This window comes from Phasianus colchicus, chromosome 1 (genome assembly GCF_987193195.1).
Source record: "Phasianus colchicus chromosome 1, bPhaCol1.hap1.1, whole genome shotgun sequence".
NCBI lineage: Eukaryota > Metazoa > Chordata > Aves > Galliformes > Phasianidae > Phasianus > Phasianus colchicus.
The window spans coordinates 154,495,307-154,515,703 of NC_143436.1; positions in this window are offsets into that span (position 1 = coordinate 154,495,307).

A 20,397-nucleotide genomic window follows, 5' to 3' on the forward strand; every position below is an offset into this window, starting at 1 on the left:
TAAGAAAATATCCTTATTCAGAAAAACATCATGGCAACTCCATAGCTTTATATCTCTGCAGATTTAAGGCTTTATTTATATACTTGATTTTATCATTAATGATCTCATTTAACAGGGTTAGGTCTTCAAGTCAGACAGCCTGTATTACAATATGCTCATAATAACCTCATACATTTATGGAGCTTCATAAATTGTTTTTAAGTAAAGCAAATCTGAATTATTCAAACATTGCCATGAATGCTAGTGTTCTCAAGATTAGTAAAAGCATTCCTTTTAAACAAATGGCCAGTGGAAACCAAATTTGTTGCAATTTGTTTGAAGAAGAAACATGGATTGTGTCTTTCATAAGTATAACGTTCAGTGAAAGTAAATTCATCTTTGAGTACAGCAACAGCCCAGCAATGTTCATTCAGTTCAGCCTGTAGATCCTTGAATTCATATGAAAATCATCCTACTGCACATGATAAGAGTATAATTATTAATTTCAAAGTTTATAAATAGAAATAATGCTTTAGTTCCAGTTATATAATTGCCCTTATTTCATTGTCCCATAAGGCTCTGCAATAGTGATTTATTTTCATTACATCTTTTTGACCTAGGCATAGCCTCTATCATAAATTATGGCCTGTATGAGTCTACAGAGGCCAAGGAAGCTTTGTGACTTGCCCAGAGTCATACTTCAATGAGTGACAAGGAGAAAATTTTGTTTGTCCAACCTGTGATGTAAATAAAGCTAAATAATTCTTTTTTTTTAATTTAGAGTTGTATAACATGGGGTCAGTACTTTTCCCAAGTATATTGCAGTCAAAGCCAAGTCTAGAAGAAAGATTAAGAGTTAATTTCCGGGTCATCCAGATTCTGTAGGTGAAATAGCCAATTTACATCTAAATAAACCTTATATTATATAAGATATTATATATCTATATATATGTATATAGATAGATATAAAAGAGAAGTACATGTTCTTAAAGAGGAGCTTGAATTACCATATAGTCAAAGTAGTACATACTTTCAAAGCCCTTCAGTGGGAGATCCAGTCTGCCCGTGTTAGTTGATTAAATTTGCCAACACTGCAGTCACCATCAGTACCACAAGCTGCATAGTAGTAAATCAGCCAAGTTTTTTTAGAACTTTAAAATAAATCTTGGAATAAAAGACTGCAGAGAGCCACCATTCCCTCACATCATGAACACAATTACAGGTTCATACTTTCTCTGACAAAATCCCCCTTGTTGCTACAATCCATAACAGTTGAGATTAAAAGTGCCCTACCTAGTGTTATGAAGTAGCAATATCTAACGGAATTGCATGCACAAGCATTTACGTTTCTGAACATCTCTTTAGGAATTGACTCCCACTTTTGTGTAAAAAGTTTGTATTTGCTGAATTGTATGGTCTTCAGCTGATGGAGTGCACAGGAAGAAAGCATGACATCTGTAGGGCTCTGACTGTGAGGCTATTAAATGTAGAATTTTATTTCTTTTTCAGGAGACACGCTGATTATTGTATTCTGAATGGTGAAGGAAAGTAAGTTTTTTTTCTAGCTTATTTTTGTGTATGTCTCTATAGGACTTTGTATTTCAGCCAAGCTTGTATTTAGACAAGAACCTCTACTTCACTAGGTAGCCATTATTTGAGTGTTTTTAGGTTTAACTTATTTACATAGTTAATATGCCATAGAAAGATATATTTTAAAAGAAGCAAGCAACACTGAACAAATCATTTTTTCTGGAAAATTTGTTACCAAAATTTTAATAAAGTGGTACCTTCTAAAAATATCAGTTTATGTTACACGGGACATTTAATAGGTAAATTGTTCAAATTTATCCACACATCAACACAGACTTTGGGATTCTCACAGGATTGCCTGTTGCCCTGTCAGAACAGTGAAGATGGAACCCTGCTGAGTACATCCCCCACACCACAAACACAATTTTTCATTTCCTAGCTGTGTCAGTTACTGATTTCTGTCATGTTTTGGAAGAAAGCTTGCACAGATTTGAGTAACTCAACAGGCAATCCAGGAGGAATTTAGTACCTGGGCTAGGAGAGGGCATTTCTTTGTGTGGGTGTCTTCTGAGCAAGAGTTTCTCTTGGCTTTCTCTTCTCTCAGGATATGTATGTATATGTATGCATGTATGTATGTATGCATGTATGCATGCATATATACACATATATACACAAAACAAGTGATGCACTTGATTGCAATTGCTTACCACCTGCCAGCTGATGCTCAGCCAGTCCTCAAGCAGAGGCTGCTCCCCCAGCCAACTCCCCTCAGCTTTATGTTTCTTTTCAAATGATGTCATATGGTATAGAATATCCCCCTGGACAGTTTAGAGCAGTTGTTTCCTCTCAACTCCTTGTGTCCCCTCCAACCCCCCTCACCAGTGAGACAGTATGAGAAACTGAAATGCCCTTGGCTCTGTGCAGCACTGCATAGCAACAACTTATATTTCACTGTGGTATCAACACTTTTTTTTCTCCTAAAGCCAAAATATAGCATCATACTGGACACTATGATGGAAAAAATTAACTCTGTCCCAGAACAAACTAGGACACTATAGAAAGAAGAGATGGGTTTTGTCTGCAATTAGAGTTTTGGTAACAAAATGCACATTGCTGATATGTGCCTTGCCTCAAGATGCTGTGCTGGTACTGAGGAGTAGGTGTGACTTCTCAAAGTCACCCCAAGATGCACACACATAGATCAGAGAGGCACCAAACCCATTTTCCTTGCATGTTCCTTGTTCCAGTAACAGCACTTGATAAAGCAAATCAGTGGAAAGTGGATGGAAGTGACCCAGGTGACACAGTTATGGAGAGGGGCTGTGCTGCTGCACACAGATGTGCAGGCAGTGTGATCCTGAGAGGCAGCTTCTGGCTAGAGGCCAGTGAGCATGGCCTGAGGGAACAGCAGGAAGGGCTGGCAATCCAGGTGTTGACTTCCTACAGCTTCTTCCTCTGAGGTGACCATGATGTACCTATATGGGATTGTGAGAAGGGTAGGCATGCACAAGAAGGAAAAAGGGCTTTAGGAAAATAATCGAGAAAGGCTTTGCTACAGGCATGGCTGTTTTTCTTGAGAGTAACTGTCTTCTGCTAGGACTGTCATCAATTGCTTTTCATGTGACCATGCACTGGTTACAGCAGCTGGGGAAATGAGAAATCAACCAAGAAGCTTAAAGACCAGTGCCCTTCTGCCAGATAGAGTGTTTTATCTGGAAGAAAACATTCAAGATACTGGTGCAAGAAAAGCAGAAAAGATTTTTTATTTTTCAGAAATACAAGGAGATATAGACAAATGGTGCAATAAAATAATTCTAAACAGTTCACTGAGCGGAAAGCAGAGAGGGAGAGAGAGAGAGAAAGAAATAATGTATCTTCAATATGTGCTTGATAATATTGGGAAGTGCTCATACCAGAGTGATGGGGGCTATGTAAGAAGTGACATTGATAAATAAATTATGGTTTCACATAAAATGATGGGAATTTGGAATACACTGTTAAAGTAGTTTAGGAATCACTGAACAATTTCAGTGGTTGCTTTATGTTCAGCTGCTGGAGCCATCTGTCAGTTGAATGACAGCTCTTGTGATAAACATAAACCATGCTGTTAGTGCAAAGGTATGTGCTAACAGTGACAGTAATTGTCTTTAGCAGAAATAAACTGCATTCCTTATCACATCATATCACTCATGCCCCATTATCAGTTCAGAGTAAAAATAGGTGCTGCATTTTAATACTTACATGGGAGTATTCCTTATTTATGCAATTCCTTGGTGTCACCTGGATCGTAATGAACAAAGCAAATGATGTAATGATTAAGATGAGAATATCTTCAAATTGACAACCTTCTGAAACTTCTACTCCTTGCTGAAAAAACAGATGCATGTGTTCATTCTGAAAAAAAAAAAAAAAGGATGGAGAGAATCCATAACTTTAAATATTGCAAATGATACGAAATGTTGTACATTTTGTTGATTTATTCTATTAATTATACTGTCAGGGTTTTTTAACTCTTCCATTTAGTAGTAAAATTAGTTTGATAAACAGTTTGACTGCTGATTTTCTTTGCAATTGGTTTAAAAAAAAATAGTATTTATTTTTTCTTGAAAAAACTATAACTTCAGAGTTTCATTAACTATATTCATCTTTGATTTTGTCATTATTTAAACTACTATGTGATGTGTCACTTTGATAACGCATTGTTTTCTCAGGTGAAAAGCTGATAATAAGTGATTGATAATAAACAAGAGCAAAATGTAGTCAGTCTAATTCTAAAGAAAGGGAAGGAATTTGCATCATTTAGGACGGTCTGTGGTTTACAGATATTTCTGGATATTTAAAATAATTGTCTTAATTTGTCAGATCCACTGTGACCTGTGATATCTGATTTTTTCCTTATTATTACTGCCATTTTTTAGGCTTCCATGATTTAATTAATACTCACTGTCAGAAAAACCTTATGTATGAAACCAGCTGTCCATCATAATCTTGTTCAAGGTCTGCTTGTTGAATTTTAGGAAAATGATTAAACAACCCTGAAGTTAAGTATCATATAATTGTAACTCATGAGAGTGTAAATGTTTCTATGTACCTGTTGTACTCCAGTCCCCATATTCAGAACATTCAAAGGTGAGCTACTACTTGTCACACTTCTCAAACTGTTTTATGGTTTGTAATGCCCACAGTCAGGTTCAAATTCTCAAGGGAAACTGAAATACTCATATTCCTTTTCGAGTATCTAAATTCATTATGGGAAACACAGGCAACAATAACACTCAGGCCTAGATCCTAAAAGTGCTGAAAACCCAGAAATTTATGTTGTTGGATGTGTATGTCTGCCTAATATTACTATGATGCATTGACCTCCTTCTCTCATTCTCTTATTTCGGCCCTTCTGAGAATCATAAAGTAGGAGTCTGCTTGCATGAAGTGCAGAATTGAGCAGTTAAGCCTTTGCCCCCTCCACACACACAGTGGAGAAGGATTTTTTTTTCTGTTTTTTCCCCTGACAGCTTCACTGTTAGAACTGTCTTGTAGAATGCTGTCTGTCCTATATCAGAGGATGTAGTTCTGTCAAGAAGTAGATGAAGATGGATGCATAGCTGAGTGGTTAGGAAACTCAGGTGGAAGGCAGTATTGGTTCCCTCTCTATATGAAGGAGTGTTTGTTTTATACAAAGTGAAATGGCTTAACAAGAAGACTGAGAGCTTTCAGCATCAGAATAACTGCTGTTTGCTGATGAGAGCATTCTTCAGCAGGTAGGAAGCCTGGATTAATGTCCCTCAGGCAGATATGGGGGTATCTTAATGCAGTGCTGTTAATGCTCCAATCACTCAGGAGCTGGTCCCAAAGGATATCAAGAAATTCAAGTATCAGAGCCTAAAATATTGTCTGTGACGGAAAAAAAAGACACCACTATGGACTAAGCCTTTCTTTTCTGATAGATGGAATAGAAATAATTACCTAAAGAAGAAGATTTTGGGTTAGTGCTCACGGGTGGTAGAACACCCCAGTCTCCCTAAGTCCACCATCATTCTAGAATTTAATTATGATTTCCTTTTTCAATTTTTCCCTCTTTTAAAAAGCATGCTGGATTTTAAGATTTGGCTCAGATCCATTCTGACCTTTACACTTCAGCATATTGACATTTTTTTAGAGGTCTTGAATATTCACTCTGAAGAAAAATCTCTCACAGACTATATCACAATTATCTGTTCCAATTCACTCCCCCATGCTTCATACAAGTAGGGCTTGTATACTTGTCAGCCTTACCTCATTTTCTCTAGGACCATATTAGTTTACAGCAGGTATACCAAAACTGAAGAAGCTCCAATTTGTTACTTATTTATAAACTTGGCATTACGCATCATTCAAATTTAAAATCTTCAACTTGTTCTTGCCCCAATTATTTAATGAGCAGCCTCTTCAGAGCTTTAACTGCCCTTTGATATAGATGGCAGAATGGTGTGAGCTTTCCAGCTACTGAAATATGTTTACTTCTAGTTGTAGCCTTCATTTTGTTTATCAACTCATTCTGACAGAGAGGAATTCACTACCTCTGGCAGCAGATATTTCAGTACAGGCACCGCATGAAATATTGCTTCACTTCCGTAGTACAGCTGTAATAGACAGGGGAAGACCAGATCAGGATGGGGAAGAACAAAAGCCCCTAAGGACAATCATGTGTTTTTGCTCTCCAGCCATCCTCCATTCTTTCGTTCACTATGGTTAGATCAACTTCAGCCCTTGGTATGCAGGAGTGATCAGATAAGGTGCAACACCAGTTTCCTTAAGAGAAAGGGGAAGCTGTTGTCTTTGCTCATGGTTTGAAGACATGTGAGTTGGTGAGGTGTTTTAGATACTTGATAACATTAGAGGATTTTAGAAAAAAAAAAGGAGCAGTTCAGACAGTGGAAGGTCACGCCTCCAAGAGAAGCAAAGAATAAGGCAAGGATGAAAGTACAGGAAGAATATTCTACTGGTAGGTTTCCCATTTTAGATTTACTGGTATCAAAAATGCTAACTTAGCAAACTGCCATAAATTTGTTTCTATAAATTGACTTTCCTTTTGGACTTTGCCAGAAGGCAGACTCATTTGAATTGATTGAGTATTTAGAGATATCTGGTTGGAAATTATTATAGGAATACAAGGTATTCATGGCAGGCTGAGTCATAACATCAAAAATTATTAACTCAGAAGAGATGAAAATGAATCAGATTTCAGACCAACTTTGCTGATCTATAAGCAGAAGAGTATGTACTTAAGAGTTCTGTGCTTGAGGGACTAGAACCTTCTTGAAAGAATTTTTCCTGTTTAAATCTGAGGATATTTTTCATGCCTAAATTATTTTCTCTTGCTACGTCAAGTTAGTTTTTACTTCAGGATTTACCTTAAACCACACCTTGTGCTTTCTCTGATCATTAGACTCAAAGATTTAAGTTTAAGGCTCTACAAGAATGATTGCTTTTAAGCTCTCATAAACAATCATTATAGCATTTCACTTCAAAAATATCTGAGCATTCTATTATATTACTGCATGTGTCTCTATGCTCTTATTAAATGAAGTGTAACATCTTGTGCTGCTGCCACCTTAGAGATACTTGTTCCAGACAGCGCTCTGGAATTGTCAAGGGACATGAGAATAAGTCCATTACATTTTATACAGGATGTTAAATGATTAATATTTGTAAATTATTGCATTTAAATTATACGTGCATGAAACAGTCCAAGTTTTACAAATATATCTGAGAGACTCATTTGAAAAAAAATAAAAAAGCAACACATCTGACAACTTCTCTTTATGTGTTGAGGCCTTTTAGGATTGGTGAAGTGAAAAAGAAATAGTGGCATGTAAGGATTATTATATACAAGATAGTGTTTTTCTGGGCAACTATATCATGCCTAGGAAGGTGTTGCAAGGCATAAGGCTGAAAGACTTTCTCCACTTGAGAAATGCAATAATTCTCTAGAAATGCACTGCCTGGAGTATATTATTACTGTTATGAAATAGAATTCATGAATAGAAAGAAGGAAAATGGTGAGGAGGGGGACAAACCTATCCACGCATGTTCCGGTTAGTTTTAAAGTGGCAGCCACCTTAAAACATTCAGTCACAGCCAATCAAAAAGGCTCAGTAATGTCCAAAGTACTAAAGACATTTCATAATTAAGTAATGAGACATGACAGGGCGTGAATTGTGTTGTATTAATTCTCACCGAGTGTGTTGTTGTAAGGCAAGAGGATGAAGGCTGGGTGCCACCGATCCAGTCAACTGTGAATTAATCCTTTCCCATTCCCACAGTGGAATCTGTTATTGTGGTTTTATAAAATGTTAATTTTTAAAATATTTATGTTGCTAATTAAGTGTTGAGTTTCTAAGCCATGATGGCAATCAGCACAATTCCTTCCATAATTCTGAGCACTAGATTCTGCTGCTCTCTCCTCCCTCACTCAGATGCTCAGCAGCCAGTCAAAACAGCTGTTTCCTATTGTCCGTTTGCTAATGTATTCTAATATTCTGCCTCTTAATGCCTTCACTCATATCTGCATTCATTTGCATATAAGAAGCATCTAGTTATGCCAGTAATGGTTAGTGAAGTCCTTTGAGCATATAAAGTGCTATGGAAGTGCTAAATATGGCTTTTGTTTACTATTCAAAGAAAACACTAATGTAGTGGGGGGTATTGTGCTTGTCCCTTGTCAGCCAGGACTTTGTTCTGCAGACTGGTTGGGAGCAATGTTTTTTAGAACCAAAAATAAAGCTTTGAGGCTTTGTGCCTTACAAAACTAGGCCATCTATTTTTCTTTATTAGCAAGTGACTCCCTGTCAGAACCCACTTAAAATATCAGGTTTTTATACTGTTTTGTACATTACTCCATGGTACCCCATAATTTAGAATAAATCATTTTCTTTGATTCTTGCTCTAAGCCTGGCTCATGGGCCTTGTAACAGTATTCTGCACCTCCAGTAAAGGTTTTCAGCTTTGATTTCATCAGGAACAGATTCAAGGTTAGTAAGCTCATCAAGTCCACATTCTTGAACAAGCTGCAGAAGATTTATCACTGTAGGTCTCCTAAAAAGTACAGTTTGGCTATTTGCTACACAGAATGGCAAAGGGAGATGTGTTGGCAAGCTTCCTCATCTCACTGAAGAATTCAAGTGTGTCTGAATACTCCCACAGTCCCAGACACTGTGACATGCAAGAGGGAAGTGGAGAAAGGCTTGCAGTCACTGTAGATTTGTGGATATTTTTGACCTACACAGGCTGCAATTCACTGTTGTCTGTAACTTTGAATATAGGTTATTCCTATAGATTCATTCTGCTTAACTTAGGTCACAGAATCACAGAATCACAGAATCACAAAGGTTGGAAAAGACCTATAAGATCATCCAGTCCAACCATCCACCTATCACCAATGGTTCTCACTAAACCATATCCCTCAACACAACATCCAAACGTTCCTTGAACGCCTCCAGGGAAGGGGATTCCACCACCTCCCTGGGCAGCCCATTCCAGCGCCTGACCACCCTTTCAGAGAAGTAGTATTTCCTAATATCCAGCCTGAATCTTCCCTGGCGCAGCTTGAAACCATTCCCTCTAGTCCTATCACCAGTTATACGGGAGAAGAGGCCGACCCCCAGCTCGCTACAACCTCCCTTCAGGTAGTTATAGAGAACAATGAGGTCTCCCCTGAGCCTCCTCTTCTCCAGACTGAACAATCCCAGCTCCCTCAGCCGCTCCTCATAAGGCCTGTGCTCCAGACCCCTCACCAGCTTTGTTGCCCTTCTTTGGACACGCTCCAGGGCCTCAACGTCTTTCTTGCAGTGAGGGGCCCTTCTTGCAGTGAGGTCAGCTGACAGCTTACTGTTGGGGAAATTGAACCTGAGTATTTGCCTGTGACCTGTGGTCATTTAATAGAATGCAGAAACCTAAACACATATTTGAAATAAGAAACAACAAAAGGTATTGTTCATATTTGAAAGTGCCAATGTAATTACAGATTTTAAAAAATATATAATTACCTGCACTGGAAATGTTATTTGTTGTTGAGACCATTACAGGGTTTGAGTCAGGACATTTACCAGCAATATTTTTTCAAAAGGAGAAGAAATAACATCCTAATCATATGTTACAATCATGCACTTGACATTAAGTGCATAATGTTTCATGCATTTTATGATTTTGGATTTATTTGTAACTTAAAAAAAAAAAAAAGGTGTCCTTTTCACCTAGACACTTCATAGCTTTGTTTAAAAATGAAGAAATGATTCAAATACGAGAAGCATCTCCTTCTGAGTGGTGTTGAGAGTTGACCATAGAGAAAGGAACACATTGGTCAGTTAGATGCTCAGTGGTACATCCCACCAAAAAATTATAAATTGTGCTCCATGTGAATGTACGTACAAGTCCATATTCATCCCAAAATGGATGTGTGATATTAGAAACATTTTATTACCTTGGAACTTCTTAAGTAAGAAGTAAATAAATAATAAGTAAGTAGGCCAGGGCGTTCAATTATTTTTTCGAGTAGCTCTTCTCATCCTGGCATGTTGCAGGACTTGTCCTCATCCGGTCAGAAGGGCGAGAAAGTGTCACAGGAGAGCAGTTCTGTCTGAAAAGAGTCAAAAATCTAAAATTTTTAAACAGATAAAATAAAATAGAATTTTAGGATATTTTTTTAGATATTTGGAGATATTCATAAACCAGAAAGTAGTTACAAACTTGTGCCATGTACAACCTATGTATTCTGTAGTTTCCTCTGTGGGCTTCTCAAGCTAAATATATGGTGGCTAACAGTATTTAGATGCCTCAGGGAATCCTGCCTGGCACTGAGCTGCTGTTTTAAGAGGTCTCCCAAAGATACTGTGCTATTTTTGCCATCCTCATGGGCAAGCTGCGAATAGCCCACAATATTCAGATTGGATGTGCTTAGGCACCTGTATTTCTCTTCCTTCTGTTACCTGCACCCAGCAAGCATTCCTGGAGCAAGCATCAGTTTATGCTCATGTTTCTGTATTACTGAATGCCCCATGCATGGGCAATCCATGACTACTTAGGAACACTTGACAGCCCATTATCTTGCTATGAATATTTACATCATTCTACCTATCATACAATAAAGTATGAAGTCTCATATTCTCATTTATTAAACAATCAAAACATACTTGTAGACTAATTTTAATGCACATATTTTTTTCCATTTGAATACATCGTGATTAAAAGTTCACGACCTTGATTATATTATGCAATTTGAGAAATCACCAACAATGTCCATGGTGATTAAATATTCCACTTTGTAATTATTTTGTAACTTTTGTTCTGCTCTTTGCTCACTCCAAAAATTATCATAAAATTTTGAAAGATGTCCTCAGTGCAGAATATGTCCATAAAATATTAAATATTCAATTTTCCTCTATCATGGCTTGAAAAATTCATAATTACATGATGATCCACATAATAACTCATTCTGAAAAGTCATATATGGCACTCCCCCTGTGACTGAGTTAATAATTTACTGCTGTGTGGGATTTTCACTCTGCACTGTTAGTCTTGGGAACATTTATTAAGCAAATGTTCATTTGCAAAGATCAGAATGTGAATGAAGAGGGTAAGAATTTAATGAGGAGTGACAGACAGGTGAACTGATTCCATATAGTTCTTTACTACAGGAGAAAGCAGATAGCTTTATCTTTCATAGCCTCAATAGACACATGAAATGAAATATAGAAGACAAGGGGCAAAAGGGAAAAAAAGGTACTTTCCTAGAAGGGCCAATGGAAGGATAAATCAGAGGAACTCATGATGAAGATTTAGACTAGCTGAAATGGTTGTTCATACTCTGTACCTTTCAACTTCTACAGCAGTGATGTTCAGTCTTTTAATTTTGAGATCTTTGCCCATTCTTTTAATGGAGTACTTTGAGCATTAAAGAAAAAAATCAAGTCTAGAGAGATAACTTTAGTGTAGTCCTTGAGAAACAAGATAAGAATTTTAATTACTATATTTTAAAAATCATTTTACATGTAAGAAAGAAACACTTGCAAACTATGCAGGAACTTGCATCACACCCGTATCAGCAAATTTTCAGTAAATAATGAAAAAGTTTGCTACACACAAGCCACGAAACTTCTTTCCATACTTTTTGGTTGTCTGATCAAGTGTAAATTAAATTATATTTGTGAAAGAAATACAAAAACAATTTATATTCAGAAAGAAGATTTTGCAGTTGATTCAGAGTTCAGTTTTGCAATATATTCAGCATCTTGCTCCTGATACAACAAAAAGCTGACACACATTCAAAACTCATGAACTAATCTCTCACATAATGCTGGGTGAGTACAAACTTAGATGTTTATTGGCTCAAGCGTTCTTCATTGAACTTATCATTATTTAAACAAGATCAAGCAATTCTTTCTCAAACAAGTGCCACTGGAATGTGTAAGGATACAGATACAGCTATATTTTCCAATGATACCTAAATTAAAAATGTCAAATATTTGGATTTATACCTTAAACATACACCAAAAAAAAAAAAAAGAAAAAAAAAAGTTGTTTCACATGTCCTAAGTGATAATGAGCAAAGCATGAATTTCTAATTGTTTTATTTTATAAATTTATTTTCATTCCAAAATGAATGTTTTTCAGTAGATGTTTTTTTCTTCATGAAAATTTATTTAAAAAAAATATGTTTTCTTTTTTGCCTTTAATACCCTGAAGTATAATTTCTGAAAGCTGCAGCATTTAACTCTGAAATTATTTCCAACATGAAAATAATTTTCACACAGATGAGAGAGTAATTTTTTGGATGTGCTACACTTTTCTTTTTTCATTTCTTTTAGTCTATGGTTGATAATTATTTAATCAATGAGGCACAGTGATTTTCTTTTTTGACAAAGGAAATATCACATCCAGAGAGACATGGAAAGAAAAAAAACTTATGTAAACAATTTTCTGGAGAAAAAATATATTTGTCAAAAATTTTTGAAAGAACATTTTCAAACAGCTGGCGTTTACATAATTTTCCTGGACATGTATGGATATATATTTATTTTCTTAAATTAAAATTGACTACATTTATTTGTTTTATTACTTGATTTGTTTACAGCTTATAATTTTCAAGGAGTAATCCATGTCTATTATGGAAGTGAGACAAAGGCTTTAGCTTGAGTTTCTAATGGGGACTCCCAGCTTCCATCCTTTAGTAGTGCACAGTTACCTGGAAAGCCTAAAAAAGGACTTATAGACATAGGAATGTTTTAATTTGGGGATTCATTCTTCAATTAATCCCACCTATGTAGAATGTAGGCAGTTTAAGGAGAAATTTAAAAATGCCTCTTTCTCTCAACTGGATAGGCAAGGAGCTGAAAGATATAGCTCTGGAATAGACAGCTACATCATTTGAATCACAGAATCATAGAATCACCAAGGTTGGTGATTGTCCAACTGATTTGAAATCAGTCAAATGAGCCCAGTCTCAATTAACAGAGAACATGAAATAGGAGAGTTTCAATAGTAGCTCAAAGAAAATATTTGTGAAATACCTTCATTTCTCTTCAAAAGTCAAGTAATAAGAGAAAGTAATGAAGATAGCTAGGATGGAAGTAAAGAAGGCTGGGAGAAGAAACATAAATGGATGCCAGATCTGGCAGAGGTAAAAGTAACAACTTCATGTAAATTATTTAGATGTGGAGTTTGAAAAAGAAATCAAGAGAAGATTTCAAAAACAAACCAGTATTTGACACCTGTTACAGAAAGCAGCTATTGAAAAGGAAGAAGACTGGCTAGATACACAAGACAAAGGAGAAATTGTGAATGTAGCAGGGAAGCAGACACTAACTTAAAAAGAGCCTTATTGAAGAGCTTATGAGAAGATATGATGATAATTCTGAGTGAGAAAGAGATGTGCAGACCTGAGACTTCTTTGAAAATTGCAAAAAAAAGGCAGACACGTGGCTGAGAATTCTTTGTTATGATAGATCAGCAGCACCAACTATCAGAACACTTTTCAGAAATATCTGCGTCTGTTGTCTTTGGTAACAGAGGATGTATTGTTTCCCAAAGTCATGTTACCAAAAAGGCTCCTGGTAAGATATATCCACCAGATGGCCTCTGCATTAAAATAATATTATTGTCAGATTCTTCTTGGACTAGACCTCTAACTGACTCAAGATGGTGGAAAAGATGATTTGTGAAACGGAAAGATAGGGGATCTTCACTATCTTCCTGCCCTAGATATTGAGAAGACAGTGAAACTAAGTTCCTTGGACACTGAAATTAGACAGAGAGGACTTGGATGCCTTCCAAAATAATTGCCTTGCTTATTTTGCTACTTAGAGGATGCAAGCATATTCCTGAAGATGAAATGCATGTTTAATAAATGAAAGAAGGATACAAACTAGGTGAACATATTAGACAGCCTGGATCCTACTCTTTATTTAAAAAAGCTGTAGTTCTGAGAAATAAATTAAATAATAAAACAAGAAAGGAGCGCAACAATATGAATAAAATAAACTGCTGGGAAATTCAGAACAAGGGAAACATGACAGAATACAGGTAGCTGTCATTGTTCAGGAAATGTTGAAAGAGTAGACAAACCTATCCAAACTTGTTTTGAGAGTATCCGAGGATACCATGGAGAAAAAGTTTTTTTAGAAAATATACTATGGAGAACAGAGCATGTCTAATATCTCTGGAGTTCAGAAAGCACTTCATACAATGGAGCATGCTTTCACGTAATCTGAAAAAACATGTCAATTAATGTAAGAATTTAAAAGTAGATATCGAAATTACTTCCTCCATCTTGATATGGAACATTTTGTTCTCAGCGAATTACTCTTAGTATTTTTCAAAGATCAGCTTACTGGGTTCTCACTTAACAACTTCACTTTTGACATAGCTATGAATGTAAGAGACCATGGACAAAGTTTGTTTGTAAAACAAATTTGAGGGATATATTCAAAGAAGATGAACTGGGATACAAAGGGAGAATGAGGTGACATTGAGAACTGGAGGAAAAAAAAAAAAAACAACATTAAATTTAGTAACATAGATATATAAAGACATTTTTTTCCTGGCACTTACTGGTTAAATATGACAAAGATATGAAAGACTGAATCCCTGACTGCAAGAAAAGAAACTCATTTGACCAAAGACAGATGTACGCCATTACAGTCAACTGGGAGAAATAGGAAACATTTTTATGGTATAGTCCATGTCATCCTGAAATAGATATTTGGCCAGATTAGTGATTCCTTAGTGCCTGTTTCTCTAAATCGACCATAAAGGAACCCTGGGCTGACTACTTAGATATATCTGTGTGAGATGAATTTCATCTGAGGGAGCTACGAGCCTCAAAGGTGAAGTGGCCATGAAAATGACAAATGCAATCCTTAGGTATGTCTGTTGGGGTATTCTTCAGAAGAGATAAAAGAGAGTCAGTGTCTTTGTGAAGGGAGGTAAAAGCTTGTCTGCAATAACCTGAACTGATTTGATTATTCATTTTTCCAGAAAGAGTAAGTTCACACTGGAAAATGTGTAGAAAAATGTTCCTATGTCAAAGGAAAGGGAAGTTTGCTTCATGCTAACTTTAATGTTCAGCATTACCAAAAAGTATCCTTAGCATAATTCCTACCAAGTAGAAGTGGATGACAAGGGACTTTCCTGCCAGAACTTAGTACTCTGGGCATTCTGCAGCTAGTAGTGGATATCCCCTTGGGCCCAGAGCTCAGAACTGGGCTTTAAATTCCACTGGGGCCAAATAAAAAGTAAAATGTTACAATTAGCATTCAACACCTTTATTTCTTTGCTAAACGTGAGGAAAATCTGGGAGAAGTAGAAGACAGAGTTGTATGTGTAGTTGTATGTGTTTTGAGATATTTTATTTTTTATGCTGTGGCACACACAAACAAAAGTTACATTTTTAGGGTCCTACTGAATGTTTTGATTACACCTTTTGTAGATATGAGAGTATCTAGAACTTGGACATAAAAATGAAATAAACATATCATAACTCCTTAGAGTTAAAAAGATGCAACTGTTAATAGGGTAATAAGAACAATAAGCTAAGTAGCATATTTGGGCTTGAAATTATTATTAACTAGATAGTGAAACCTTTTAGTATAAACTGTTCTTATATTAATGAATACAAACAGCCCTTTGCAAGATATTTGTCAAGTTAGTCCTTGACAGTAATAATTATAACTATCATATAGGTATGTAATGGATATTCTGAAATACCTCATCAGTGGATTTAGTCTACAAACACATGTGAAAGTTACATAGCTGAGGAGAAAACAGATGAAATGATTTCTTCATAAACAATCTCCTGCTCTGTTTCTATCACATCAGATAAGGAAACTATTGTCAGTATGGACTGTGTCAGATATTTTAAAAGTTTACTTGTTGATTAGTAGTAAAAGGTGGTAGAGATGTATCTTTCTCCTTAGATGCAGATGCAATGTCAGAATATTTTCAAGAACTTTAACAATTATCATGAGGCTATTTAGGGTAAATAACTAAACAAGTATCTAACTGGCCTATCTTTATCACTAATTTAATCTAAGAAGATACAGGCCTTAGAATTTAAAATTACAGTCCATTTTCAAGCTCATAACCCATTTTATCTACACAAGGATTGGAATAAAATCAATGCAGTCCCCAACTTCTTGCAAAATCTAGATAAAAGAATGAAAGATGAAGGAACTTAAAGGTTATTCTGACCACATGAACATGATTAATGAGGAAGCTGCATTCAACTTATTTCAATCACCCAATAAAAATATTCATGACATGATGAAAAACTGTCAGTTCTGAAGTATAGTAAAGAACTTCTTCAAATAAGATCGCACTAAATGACCACCTTTGACAAAATAAATCTTGTTTTCCTTTGATCTTTTGATAATGCCAACACATACTTTACAGGGGTCTGGCAGGAAACACATGCGAGTATCCTCACTTGCTAAAATGAACAACATTCATTTCCATGCCTCAGAAGACAGAAGAAATGCTAGCTAGTAACCAAAACGTGCTTACTGAAGGCAGAAGGAAAACTCGTTTGTGCCCAGTTCACTACACCAGAGTGTCTGCTGAAAAATAACTCAGCCCAGTAAAACTCTTATGTTTAGCATTGTCACAGTGAGTTTCTGTATCTGCCAAATCAAGCAAAGGTCGATTATGCAAGTCACTCTTGCCTGAGGGCTTGTCTATCTTGAACATTCAAATTTCCAGAACAATTCTATTGCTTTTTTTCATGAATCAGTATTTGTACTGTATTATTTTTTTTTCATCAGTTTTAGTCTTTGCTTCATTCCTCTTCTGCTTTTTGGTTTGTAACTTCTCTTTGGTATGTGCTGACCCAAACATAATCTAACACAAGTTGCCTGAATTAAAACCATGCATTTAATTTATGAAGGATAAGTTGTATGTTTTCCCTCTTGTATATAGATCATTTTTTCTGACTTAAGTATGGAATAAGTCAGGGGAGGAGTGGAACACAAGGTCTCTTTTTAAATTTTGTTTACAGTTTGTTTGTTCCATTTGGAATAAGAGCCATAAGACCTATACTATTTCATTTAATCCTTTTGTGCATATTTATTAAGAAGTATGATGTAAGGGTATGATCACCTACTACCTTTTCTAAGAAGCCCAGCTTCATTTTATGCATAGTGCAATACTGCTCAGTTAATGAAGAGTTCTTTTAGTGTTTTTTTTCTTTTCTACTGCTCAAAAGATAGAATTCTGATTTTCCTAGTGGCTTTTCTTATGTTGCTCACTCTTACACTGTGGCATACTTTAGAAATATGTGTTTAACTGTATTTGAAATCATCCTCTGATTGTATGGTCATTTTAAAATGAGACATTTGATTAAAGTGTCTGATAATGTGTTATGCCTAATGCCTGCTGTTCTTAAACATTTAGTCATTTTGTCTCATTCTATTTTCTAAGCAGAGTGACATTTGACTGCCTTTGTGAATGATCAGCTATTACACCGTTCTGACTTCTTTTCTCTTTCCCTTACTCCTTCTACTTCATCTCTTCAGATTTTCACCCAGTTAGGGGTGTCAGGTTCTCTTGTCCCATCCTCAGTTTCTCATATCTGTTGTTTTTCTTGCCCAGATTCAGCTCTACAAGTGTGTGCTGCACCTTCTCAGATGCTCTGATCCCCCCCCCCGCCTTCTACCCCCACTAGTTGCTCTTTCTCCTGGATTTGACAGTCTTTCTTCTGCCTCCAGCTCTTGACCATACTGTTTACCTAACTTGCTTTCTTTTGACGTGCAGAATCAAACTCTGTAACCCAAGTAAGATTACAAAGCAGGTACGGTTTACTCAGTGCTGCGCAGACACCGGGTGCAAGGGGAATAGATCCACCAAACTTGCACACTGTCTGGAAAAATTGTGCTACAGTTATAGGCTGAAGTAATACATAATCAATAGTTTTCCTGGAATTTGGATACATATTCATTACACTCCCAAGAGTTCATTAGCATGCAGACCCTCCCCTCTTGCATGTGCGTAGTGGGTCGTGGGATGAAGATTTGTCGTTTTCCTCACGAAGGCTTCTGACCTTTCTCGCTGTAAACTTCTGACCTTTCAGGGGGGGCATCCCCCCAAACTGGTTTCTTCTTGTCCTGTGGACATCTAATCACCTCCCTGCCAATGTCCTCGGGCTGTTCTCAAACCCTTATCTTTATGGCCTTCATCCCCCTCACTATCCCAGACACATTGTCTGTCATCCCTTATTTTCTAACAAGCTCTACATTCTTGCTTCTATAAACTATCTCTAACTATTCCCCTTCACCCCCCTTATTTTCAGTCACTGTGAAGCCTTCTTGCCTTTTTACTTTCACTTATGGGGCCCTTCTCACCTTTCACATTCACCACCATGGTTTCCATTAACTGTCCTAGATGTCTTGCCCAAAAAAATCTTGGCTTCAACCATCTAGCTCATTAGTCAATTTGCTAATAAGTCCTTATAACTCTTGCTTTCTTCCTTTGGCTTAGGTTAGTAAAGTTTGTTGCACTGCTAGGGGGTTCTCAAACAAAAACAAGGAGGTCTAAGCCAGGAATTCATTCTGCAAGAGTTTATGAAATGCTGAAACAGGTACAAATGTTTGCAGATAACACTAAAGGCTCTTTAACACTGCAGTATATCTTTCCTAGCTTTGCTCTTAGCAGTGAGTAAAACATTCATCTGAAAACAAAACAAAAAATATATTCTGTGTCATTCACTGCTTGTGAATACATTTAGATTGGACAGTTTGATGCTGGCATGTTCCACACTAACAAAGTGAAATTTTGTAAGACATAAAATCCCTCGTAAGAAATGAGAAGTCACTTCCTCATTTTAGGGAGGTGTCTGTGTCTCACTATAGTGACTAGACCCTGACTCAGGCCTTAAAAGTTGGAAATACTAGGTCTATGAGTTTAAAAATTGAAGTATCAGCCTGTTGGTTTTACTGCAAACAAAGGCTGCGTGCACTTTGTTAGTTGTCAACAATCCCAATAGCCATGGAATTGCAATACAAGGAGAATACACCGGGAAAAATTGCAGCCTTTATGTGGTATAGAGCTAACTTCCATGGGGAATGGAATAAAATCCCTCACACTGCATTTGACATTGCTCACAGATCTGTGATGATAAACATCTTCAGATCAAACCATAACAAACATGTAGGTCAATAGCCAAAGCAACTACATTTTTCCTCAGGACTAATTGAGATCTCCAAGCAGGTCATGGTCCAGGAAAGGACAATTCCCTTGTGGTCTTTTGTCTGCAGATCTCCCTGAAGTATATCTGACTGTATCAAGCATAGCATCCAGAATCAGATCCCCACTGTACAATACACAGTGCTATTTAAGAAATTGTTTAATTTTATGGATTCTCTTTTCAGGAGTAATAGTAAGTTAGTCTTACATTTATGACTAACATAGTCGTACATTTGTGACTAACAGGATACAGAAAAACCAATTTTCTTCTAAGTCATTGGATAGTGCAGTTCTGATGAGTTAGAAGCAAGTTGTAAAGTACAGAAAATTTTGGATATAATGGGTTGATTATGTATGTTATGAAAAGTGTATTTTGAAGAGGGCAGGAAAATAATTTATGCAAGTCATTATGAGATATATTTAGCAACTTTCTAAGTATATTTATCTCATATTTTTCAGATAAAGATTTTATTAGGCAAGTCCAAATATATTATTTAGACAAAATAAAACTGCTTATAGAACATTAGAATTTTTAAAAGGAAGATATATTTTCTACTCAAAAATGTAAAGCTTCTTATTTCTATATAATTGGTACTATCTTCTACAACTCATATAGGTGTAGACCACAAATCTTTTTGTAAGAAAACTACTCCCAGAATGTATTATTGGAGGTTCCTTACCTCTTTTTCTTCTTGCAGACAATTCATGCTCATATTTCTGGAATGGCTAGTGCAGAAATCCTGCGGAGAAGAGCCCAATCCACTGAAAAAACCAACTAACTCTGATACATTTCTTGAGCTTCAAAGAATGGAGGAGTCCTGCGGAAAAATAATAATTGGAAATAATAGTAAACAAATGTATTGGTTATCTAAATTTCCCTACTGATTTAACTGTTGGATAGTTTCTCTTTTTACTGACTCACTAATAGGTAGAGATGAATTCATTTTCAGCCAGGCTAGTTAGGTAACTGAAGTCAGAAAATGTATACACAAGTGGTAAAGATCAATAACTTATGTACTGCATACAAATAGTAAAGTTTATACTTACAATGGAAACATGAAATATGTATAAATTCAATGCCTATATATATACTGCATATATTTACATAAGTGTACATATATATGTATAACTGCATAAACATATGTTTATATACATATATATATTCCACCCAACACAGGCTTT